The following is a 7838-nucleotide window of genomic DNA, read 5'->3' as shown; positions in this document are numbered from 1 at the left end:
CCCCGAGGAGAAAAGAGCATGAACAGTCGATCGCGCCATAGTCAGCCACAATTCAGAGATGGCCATGGCTATAATGAAGCTGATTCTGCCAGAGGGAACGCTGGCCGGAGAAATGAAGAAAGAGGTGGAGGCAAAAGCCCCCCACCTAGAGAAAATAGGCCAACTAGCCACAATGCTGGGGGGCAGCCCAGGCAGCCGAACATCTTTAGCCAGCTAGGAGCTAGCGAGCAAAGACGAAGAGACGATGATCTTAGGGATGTACTTAACGACTGCCGTGAGAGGCACGATGAGTACGCTCCCCCAGCACCAGCGGCCCCAGAAGTCCCGGAAGTTGTTCAGGCTCAGATTGATGCCCTGAACCAAGCAATACAGCTACTGGTCGGGGGACGAACGTCCCATATCGAGTACGATAGGAGGAGGGGCACCCCCTTCGTACAGAGGATTGCTGCGGCCGAAACCCCCAGTAAGTTTAATATGCCTACATTACCAAATTTCGACGGGTACGGAGACCCAGTGTCTCACGTTAATAAGTTTGAGATACAAATCGACATACAAAAAGTGTCGCAAGTTGCCCGCTGCCGGATCTTCCCTGCGACACTATCTGATACCGCTCAGGAGTGGTTCTTCAAGTTCCCTCCTGCTAGTATAGTATCTTGGGAAATGCTCGTGAAGGAATTTTACTGATAGTTCTACACGGGTCGTGTACACCCCACAGAGGCCAACCAACTGGTCGAGATACGACAGAAAGAGGAGACCTTGAAAGAGTATGTCCAATGCTTCATGCGAGCTGCAGCTGGAGCCAAGACAGTGGGCGATGAAGGTAAGATGATGGCTCTAACTGCTGGAGTTAGGCGTCATTCACCCCTCTGGAGTAGCCTCAGAAAGCATGGGGTTAGAAGTACCCAAGAGTTCTTAGATCAGGCTGATCGATATATCAAGCTCGAAGATGCGATTGCCAACGAAGGGAAATCGCCAAATAAAGACAAGGGGCCCAAGGAACCCGCCAAAGCCGCCAAAAAGTCGAAAAAACCCAATGGCAACAACAAAGGCAACGGGAATGGCAATGGTAGGAATGGTGGAAAGCGGGCGAACAATGAACCCTCGACTTCCGAGAGTAAGTGCCCCAAAGGCAATCGATATGAGCCGAGATTCACCAACTACATGGCCCTTGTCGAAAGCCGAGCTGAATTCTACCAAGCGACCAGCTCAAGTGTGCCTTACAAACGACCCACACCTATAAGGAAAGATATCTCCAAGAGAGATACAACAAAGTTCTGTCGTTTTCACAACGACTACGAGCACGAAACCAATGAATGTAACCAGTTGAAGGATGAGATTGAGTTCCTGATCAGGCAGGGACATTTAAGAAGATATGTGCGAGCCGCAGGAGGTTCTCAGCGAGAAGCTCAAGGTGGAAACGAGCAGGCGCCTGCACGCCAACGCTCGCCACCTCTACAGCCAGCTCCTATGGCAGGCACTTTACTCACTATCTGCGGAGGCCTACATCTTGCAGGAGACAGTGGGAAGGCAAGGGAACGATACACTCGAAACCTACGCCACGACCAGGACATCGAGATGATGAGTGTGGAAGATCAAGTACCAAAAAAGGCTCGTACAGAGGAGGAATTAATAACCTTCTCTGATGACAATGCCCAGCACGTACGATTCCCACACTCCGATCTTCTGGTCGTGGACGTGCAAATTGCCAATATGATGGTGAAAAGGGTGTTGGTCGACATAGGAAGTTCGGTTAACATCATATACAAGTCCTCGCTGGAAATAATGAAGTTGTCCATCAAAGACCTGGAGCCATGCAACCAAACCATTTATGGTTTTTCCAGTGAAGGGCTCGCCCCAACAGGGTCAATTAGGCTTCCAGTTACGGCAGGTACTTCGCCTACTAATAAAACATTACTCACTACTTTCGTAGTAGTTGATTATCCTTCAGCATACAATGCTGTAATTGGGAGACAAATTCTGGTCAACCTACGAGTCGTCACCTCGATATGGCACCTCGGCATGAAATTCCCAACAGATGCAGGGACAGGTTGCGTATTGGGAAATCAGCGGGAAGCGAGGGAGTGCTACAACGCCTCAATCACCGAGGCGAAGAAGGGTGTATCGAAAGATGTTCATGGGAAAGAGTTGCAAATGGCGACTGATGCTCAGGCCCACTCGGGTGATAATGTCACCAAATAAGGCCTTGCCCAAAGTGAGGATAGGGATTTAGATCCTCGCTTTGGGGATTTTGAGGAAGAAGTTAGGCCCATCGAGGACCTTGAAGAGGTCCAAGTCGATGAAGAAAATCCGACCAGGGTTGTGAAAGTTGGTAAAAACTTAGAGACAACAACAAAACAAGCATTGGTGGAGTTTTTATGGAGTAACCAGGAGGTCTTTTCCTGGTCGCACAAAGACATGGTCGGGATAGATCCTGCAGTCATCAGCCATGTCCTAAACATCGATAAGAGTTTTCCACCAGTGCAACAAAAGAGAAGGTTGCTCAAGAAAGATAGATTAAGAGCCTTAAAAGAAAAAGTCGAGAAGCTGAAGGAGAATGGGTTCATCAGGGTAGCGTTTTATCCATCGTGGGTCTCTAATCCCGTGCTAGTTCCCAAGCCGAATGGCAAGTGGCGTACGTGCGTGGATTTTACAGACATAAATAAAGCTTGCCCCAAAGATTGTTTCCCACTCCCAAGGATCGACCGTTGGTCGATGCCACTCCAGGACATGAGATCCTTTCTTTCATGGATGCGTACTCTGGTTATAATCAGATTAGTATGCATCCCCCTGATGAGGATCACACTAGCTTTCAGACTGATACAGAGCTCTACTGTTACAAAGTGATGTCCTTCGGTTTGAAAAACGCTGGGGCGACTTACCAACGACTCGCCAACCACATGTTTAAGGAGCTGATCGGCACAAACATGGAGGTCTACGTCGACGACATGCTGGTCAAGTCGAAGAAAGCAGAAGGGCATGTAAGGGATTTGCAGGAGTGCTTCAATGTCTTGAACAAATATAAGATGAAGCTAAATCCCCTTAAATGCTCTTTCGGAGTAGGATCAGGGAAGTTCTTGGGATTTATAATTAACTCGAGAGGAATTGAAGCCAATCGCGAGAAAATTAAAGCTTTGATCGACATGAAATCGCCAGCAAAGATTAAGGATGTTCAAAGCTTAACTGGAAGAATTGCCGCTCTTAGTAGATTCATTTCAAAGTCAACAGATAAGTGCATCCCATTTTTTAATCTACTTAGAGGCAATAAAAATTTTGACTGGACGAAGGAGTGCGAACAGGCTTTTCAAGCACTAAAATCACATATGGCGCAACCACCCATCCTGTCAAAGCCGGTCGATAAAGAAACTTTGTTCATCTACCTGGCGATCACGGAATACGCTGCTAGTGCAGTTTTAGTAAGGGAGGAAGAAGGCGTGCAGAAAGTTGTTTACTATGTAAGCAAAAGGCTAATTGGAGCAGAACAGCGGTACCCGCCCATCGAGAAGCTAGCCTATTGCCTAGTTTTGGCCTCCATGAAGCTGCGGCCTTACTTTCAAGCTCATCCAATTACGGTTTTGACCGACCAGCCTCTACGACAAGTCCTGCAAAAACCAGAGGCTGCAGGTAGATTGTTAAAATGGGCAGTCAAACTTGGGCAGTTCGATATATCTTACTTGCCACGAGCAGCGATAAAAGGACAAGCCCTGGCTAACTTCATTGCAGAATTCACTGAACTTACGGATGGCGAGCAGATTGAAGAGCCTAATGAGCCTAAATGTCAAAACCAAGCTCCCATGTGGAAATTATTTACAGATGGTTGTTCTAACGAGTGCCACGCTGGGGCAGGAGTGATATTGATAACGCCGGAGGGGAATCGATTTCACTACGCAATCAGGTTTGACTTCACTGCTTCTAACAATGAGGTCAAGTATGAAGCACTACTCGCTGGATTGCTGTTAGCCAGGGACATGAATATAAAAGTGCTTGACATCTATAGCGATTCTCAGCTGGTGGTGAATCAAGTCATGGGAGAATATCAGGTGCGAGGTTTAAAGATGGTTGCCTGTCTGAACAAAACAAAAGATCTATTGGCTCAGTTCAAAAAATACAGTCTCCAATAAGTACCTCGCGACCAGAATTCCAATGCTGATGCTTTGGCCAAATTAGCAAGTGGGAAGGATGCTGATACTCTGAATATAGTGCCGGTTGAGCGGCTAACAATGCTAAGCATCCAAGCAGAGGAGACCGCTATGGTGATCCAGATGACGGATGCATGGATGACACCATATATAGAGTATCTAATGCAAGGCATATTACCAATGGACAAAAACAAAGCCAGGACCCTTCAGCGACAGGCTGCTAGGTATATCCTGGTCGATGGAATCTTGTACCAAAGGGGATATTCAATGCCACTCCTCAGGTATATTTCGAAAGAAAAGGCCAAGGAGTTAATGAAAGATGTACATGAAGGCTTTTGTGGAGACCACGCTAGGGGGCAAAGCTTGTCAAAAAAGATACTGAGGCAAGGATACTTTTGGCCTACTATGAATGAAGATTCGATGGAGTTTGTACGAAGGTGCGAAAAATGCCAGAGGTTCTCCAAGATCCCGCGGGTAGCCCCTAATGAACTTAAACAGATGCAGAGTCCGTGGCCGTTTGCAGTTTGGAGCATAGATTTGATCAGATCTTTGCCCATAGGGAAGGGCAACGTCAAGTATGTCGTGGTTGCCGTCGACTATTTCACTAAATGGACCGAAGCCGAGCCACTCACAACCATAACGACCAAGAAGGTCTTGGATTTTGTGACCAAGAACATCATTTGTCGCTATGGATTGCCAAGGAAGATCGTCTCGGATAACGGTACCCAGTTCGATAGTGATTTATTCATGGATTTTTGCAAACGACATGGCATTATCAAGAGCTTTTCTTCAATCGCTCATCCCCAAGAAAATGGACAAGTTGAAGCAGTCAACAAAACGCTGAAGGATACACTAAAGAAAAGACTATAAGAAGCTAAGGGGGCGTGGCCAGAACAATTGCCTGAAGTACTTTGGTTGTACAGAACTTCCCACTGGAAAACAACGAGTCACACTCCATTCTCTTTGGCTTATGGATATGAGGCTATGTTGCCTATTGAGTTAGATCTCCCTTCGCATCGTAGAATAATGTACGACCAAGGCTCAAACAACCAACTATTGATGGAATCCCTCGACTTAATCGATGAGAAACATGAGCAAGCCCAACTCCGAGTAGCTGTGTACTAGCAAAAAGTCGTCCGGTATTTCAACTCTAAAGTGCGAGAAAGAAAGTTTAGCGTTGGAGATCTTGTGCTCCGAAGAGTTTTTCTAAACACTCGCGATGGAGTACTCGGACCTAATTGGGAAGGGCCATACCAGATTGAAGAAGTCCTCCACCCAGGCACCTATAAACTTGCTCACTTAAACGAAGATCTCGTTCCTCTCTATTGGAATGGAGAACACATGCGCAAGTACTATCAATAAACAATTATTCTTAAAGAATTGGCTTGTATTAATTTTACTTTTTACAAGTTTTGAAAAAGGGTTGGTCATTTTATGTGACTGATCGCTTATAAGTGTAAGATCTTATTGATCACTCGTACAGACATGTTTTGTCCATTTATAACGAGAAATATAAGGGGTTGTGCGCAGGCAGTCATTTCTTGCCAATTATTGTATTTATTACAAGTATTTGCTCATTACGTGTGTTGTTTTGCTGTATTGCAATTTTAATTATTTTGCTCCAAGCAGTATTGTTCAAACAGGTTTTGGTCAAGGCAAGTGACCAAGGACCTAAAGCTCCTCGATCACTTGGGGGCATATAAGGTACAAGTAAGCAAAACATATCATCAAAAGGTATGTAAACACATGAGCAAAATAAGTGAAAGCATGCTAGGGTACTTAGAGTATTTTTCAAAATTTTGTATTTTGTTAAATCAAACCAAAGTGCTATGCTAAGTTCGGTCATGCGAACAGATGTTATAATAAAATGAAAATGTATTATAATATCAAAAAACAAATTACTTTACACCGCGAGCAGTTTTGCTTGGATGTAATTGTTCGATTAAAAGGAAAATAACTGCCCACGCAGCAATAAAAAATTAGTGTCTTTACATCACGACCCATAGGTCGTATAATTAAAAGATTAAAAGATAGAAAGGGAAAAGACTAAGAGGCTGGAGGATCTTGAGGGGTGTCCTGGTCGACGACATCTGTAGCTTCATTGTCCGCCCCATCCAAGCCAGTCTCCAAGGAGATTTCGAGTGAGGCAGGTACCCTTGCCCTCTCCTCTTCTGCCAGTCAAGCAACGCAGCGGGCTATCTCGGTATGTCTTGCACGATCAGGAAGGTAGCTGAAGTCAGCCCTTTGGTTGTGTTTCCAGAAGTCAAAAAAACACTTACTCGTGGCGTTCTTGTACCTATCCAAATTGCTGGCGTTGGCCTGTTCAAGTTTCTCGATACGGCCATCCAAGGTTGTAGTCTCTTGTCTACTCGCAGCCAACTCCTGCTTGAGCTTTTTAGCCTCGCGGTAGTTAATGCAGTTAGAATCCTTGAACTGGTCTCTTTGTTCGACGGCCTTATCCAGAGCATTATGCTTCTCCTTTAGCTCCACAGCCAGTTTATTCTTTTCCTCGAGCACTGCCTCAAGCTGCTCAGCATATTTCGCTTCGGTAGCTTTGAGTTCTTCAATGTGTCGTTGCTCCAAAGTCCTGGACTGCTCGGTGACGGCACCCGAGCAGAGCCGACCGGCAATAAGGGTTAGAATTTTCTGCGATCAGAGCAAAGATTAGAATTTCCTCCACAGAAAAAGATAACTTACACTGGCAAACTCATTCAATGTGCGGGTTAGGATCTGGTCGATGTCCATTGTCTCAGTCGAAGCCATCGCCTCTCGGCAACGATCGTGCTTCACAATTTTTGCGACCATGTCTTTGACCGATCTTAAGACATGACTTGTTATGTCGCCCCTAGTGGAAGCAGGACCAGCCTGCTGAGTCTGGTCAGTTGGGGTCGGTGGAGACGGTGTCGACCCGGCAGGAGCAAGGAAAGTCTGTTGCTCGAGAGGAGAAGGAGGTGGTGTTGCATTGGCTGATGGTTCGTCTTCCGGGAGGCCTGCAATGCGGGATTTCTTGGCCTGAGGCATTTTACTGCTTTCCCCAGGATGCCTCTTGCTCGTTTTCTTTTTGCTTGAGGGAGCTTTGGGAGCCTCAGGGGCGTTGTATATGTCGAACACGTACTCAGAGTCCATGTCTGAAGAAGAAGCAAATACTCGAACAGTGAGATAGTATAAACAATTGAGTATGTTATGTCAAGAAAAAAAACAAAGAAAATTGTAAGTGAAATACCCGAGCTATCATTACTGGTCGCTACATTATATACTCTACTAGTCTTACACTCACTCTCTGGCATGAAGAAGGCTGAATCTAAATTTGGAGCGTACTTAAAATTGCCGTCCCCGTCAAATAAGTGACAGGGAATTGGCAAGCTATCTAAGAGCGAGAGATTAGTACCGTTCTCATCCGAAGATTCGTTGAGGGGCTCGAGAGGTTCGGTGGCCTTCTTTTTCCCTTTGGGGCGGGGGGAGCAGCAGCCCGCGAGGTGCTGGAAGGTTCCCTGATTGTTACTCCAGTGGCCCTCCTCGGGGGGGTTTGTTCCACGTCTGGGTGCTGCTCGGGAACCTCTCCGCCAGTAGCACTCCCCGTTGTTGACTCCCTCATATCCTAATGAGGGACCAAAAGGCCAACCAACCTAAGGTTAGGCTCTATGACCAGATGCTTGAAGCTTTTCTCCACGTCAGTCATACTGGCCAAGAGGGCTGATCTTA

The sequence above is a fragment of the Humulus lupulus genome, chromosome 8 (assembly GCF_963169125.1).
Source record: "Humulus lupulus chromosome 8, drHumLupu1.1, whole genome shotgun sequence".
In the NCBI taxonomy this organism is placed as follows: Eukaryota; Viridiplantae; Streptophyta; class Magnoliopsida; order Rosales; family Cannabaceae; genus Humulus; species Humulus lupulus.
This window is presented reverse-complemented; position numbering follows the sequence as displayed.